General features: G+C 53.3%; 1 pseudogene; it reads right to left on the reverse strand.

Annotated features, from left to right (window-relative positions):
• Positions 1–841: 841 nt before the first annotated feature.
• Positions 842–2,873, reverse strand: LOC106694428 (annotated as a pseudogene).
• Between the last annotated feature and the right edge of the window lie 241 nt (positions 2,874–3,114).

The raw sequence follows: 3,114 nt of genomic DNA on the forward strand, positions 1-3,114 counted from the left end.
CAATGAATTTTTTTTAATCCTCACCTGAGTGTGTGTGTGTGTGTGTATATATATATATATATATATGCGAGAGGAAGGGAGAGAACAAGAAAGGGGGGGAGAGAGAGAGAGAGAGAGAGAGATCAATGTGAGAGAGAAACATTGACTGGCTGCCTCCCCTATGCACCTGGCCCGGGGATCGAACCCACAGTCTAGATATGTGCCCTGACCAGGAATCGAACCTGTAACCTTTTGGTGCACAAGACAACACTCTAACCAATGGAGCCACCTGCCAAAGCACAGCACAGTGAGTTTTCATGTCTCCTTGTGGGGGAGGGGAGGGGAGACTACCCACCTTTGGAGATGCCCGCAGGCAGCCTGGCATTTGGTTCGGAAAGTCTCTCGCTGGCTCAGGATACCAAAGGGCACATAGGGTTGGTTCAGCCTCTCTGACCTAGGGCAGGGGTGAGCAGGGAGGGGCCTGGGGCAGACGGCAGAGCAAAGGGTGGGCTCCATTCTGTGGATGGGGTGGTGGGTTCTGGGTGAATGTGGGCAGCCCAGTCCACCAGCTCATTGCTCTGGAACCAGAGCCGGCTCTCCCTCTGGGCCCCTCCACAGAACCGCTGGTGTGGATTGTTACCTTCTGGTCCTGTGCCAGGTGGAAGGCCACAGAGGTAAGGAACAGGCTTCTGCATGCATCGGGGTCCTGGGAATGGCTGCTGCTCTCCTGCTGGCCAGAGGAGCGGCTGGGTGCTGACGCAGAGGGGAGAGGAAGAAGAGGGGAGCTAGAAAACTGGGATCCAGCCTGGCCTCGGCTCTGACCCACCACCTCATGGATCAGCCCAGACTGTTACTGGGAGCCTCATTTTCCCACCAGTCTTCCCTCGGGGTATCTGGCAAGATAGAGTCAGACAACAGACAATGATGACAGAGTACATACACAACACTCAGGGAATGCTTTATCTCCCTGAGACTAGCGAGCAGTGGGTGTGATGTCCCACATCAAAGGTCTCTTCTGGCTTAACTTTCGCCCAGCAAACCAATGAGCTTGTGGCTGAGTGTGCAGGGCCCCTGTACCTGCTATTGTGGAAGCTGAAGTTGCCTCGAATGGTGCGGGGGCAGCCTCACTGAGTCCGTGCGCCCTATCGTGGCCCTTGAGGTGCAGACCACATGGGAGCCTTCCCAGACCTGCAGCACAGGGATAAAGGTCAGGAGTGGGGATCACCAAGGGCTCAGCAGCTCTGGGCTCAGTCCAGGGCCCTCCACCCCTTCCACCAGGCCATGCCATGGCCACCACGGGGCAGAGCTCATGTAGCTGATGAGGGCTGGGTAGAAGGCTTCCTCTGAAGGTCATGGTAGTGCTCAGCAAGGATGCTCTCTGGCACCTGAGTGGCATTGGGAGAAAGAGTGAGAGGAGCCCCTGGAGAGGGAACCCCAGTGGGCCCTGGGACAGTGACTGTGCAGACAACAACTAGACAAGCGGGCATGCCAAGCACAGCAGTGCAGGAGATACCACCTCCACCTCTCCACCCTCCCCTTCTTCCAACAGGACACTCCTCCTGGTGCAAGGCTGACATGAGGGCTGAGCACTGAGGGACACCCACAGGTCGAGAGTCTGGTACCTGAAGCATCTCCATCCCCACCAGCTTGAAGCCCCTCCTCTCAAAATGCCGGGTCACATCGCCAACAAGCCACCGCTGCACCCCATCTGGTTTCATGGCCACCAGAGTCCGCCCCCGGGTCCAGGGGCCCTCCTTTAGAGGAGGAGGTTCAGGGATGCACCTTGCCCTTTCATGTCTCCGGGCCTGTTCCCCTGCCAGGACCCAGATGCCATCTGGGCTACACTGCCTGCCTCCACCAGAGCAGCTCACAGCCAGAAGCTGCCCACATGGTGCTGCTGTCAGGGACAACCAGGGCACCTGTGCAGTGCAGAGCTTGCTGCATCCTTGCTTTTGCACCTGCGTATAGCAAAGTAGCTTTGAATATCCTGATTAGGATCCCCATGCTCAGCGTGGCCTTGAACATCTGGTGTACTCTGGACAGTGCTCCCACACTAATCTGTCTCACAACTACAAGCACTTCTGTAGCCAACACCCTTGCATCTGCCTTAGGTCTTTGTGTTTTCTATTACATTTTAATGTTGCCACAGTAACGTTCAAAAAGTTGGGGAGTTCACCTTCACCCCAGCAGAGTGAGAGGTGCTGCATCCTGGGGCTACTGTGCTGCTTTTGACAAGGTGTCTTGTTTTAATTTGTATCAAGACATATGCACCCTGGCCGGTTTGGCTCACTGGATAGAGCATCAGCCTGAGGACTGAAGGGTCCCAGGTTCGATTCTGGTCAAGGGCATGTACCTTGGTTTAGGGCACATCCCCAGTAGGGGGTGTGTAGGAGGCAGCTGATCGATGCTTCTCTCTCATCGACATTTCTAACTCTCTATCCCTCTCCCTTCCTCTCTGTAAAAAATCAATAAAATATATGTTTTTTTTAAAAAGACACATTCAACTGAGCAGCATTTCACATATTGCATGCCTCTTTTCTCATTTTCTTCTGTAAACTGACTTTATATATCCTGTGTCAATTTTTCTTTTGGGTTTTTTTTCAATGTGTAATTTCCTCTCTATCTTAAGTATGTTAATCCTTTTGATACCTCTGTAATAATCTGGTTAATATTTAACAGGAAAGGAGTGAAAGGGGAGACCAAATAACATGGATATGTCATTTATATAGCTTTACCCAAAGCTGCATGTAACACTTTCCAAGTCTGTTTGCCGCTAATTGCTGGGGGAAGGACTGGACAAAAGATGCATACCCAGTGAGGTCTGAGTGACGTGGGAAGGTGCCTACCTGTCGGTCACACCTGGGAACAGGTAATGGCCAGGATGGGGTGGCCATTGCAAGCACAATACCTGAATACTTAAACTGCCAAGTAACAGCAGCTCGCACTCTCTTCTCCCTCTTTGGGCTCCTGTGGCTGGGGATGTGCTGGCCTGTACCCACACGGCCCAGGGCCATCTGGACTCCACAGCTGGACTAACAGACTTTAACTGGCCGGATGCAGAACCACACCCACTTGCATCACGGGACAGAAGCTCTGCACACTGGCCTTGCTTCTGGCTCTGCTGAAACCCCAGTG

The sequence above is a fragment of the Myotis lucifugus genome, unplaced genomic scaffold (assembly GCF_000147115.1).
Source record: "Myotis lucifugus unplaced genomic scaffold, Myoluc2.0 scaffold_458, whole genome shotgun sequence".
In the NCBI taxonomy this organism is placed as follows: domain Eukaryota; kingdom Metazoa; phylum Chordata; class Mammalia; order Chiroptera; family Vespertilionidae; genus Myotis; species Myotis lucifugus.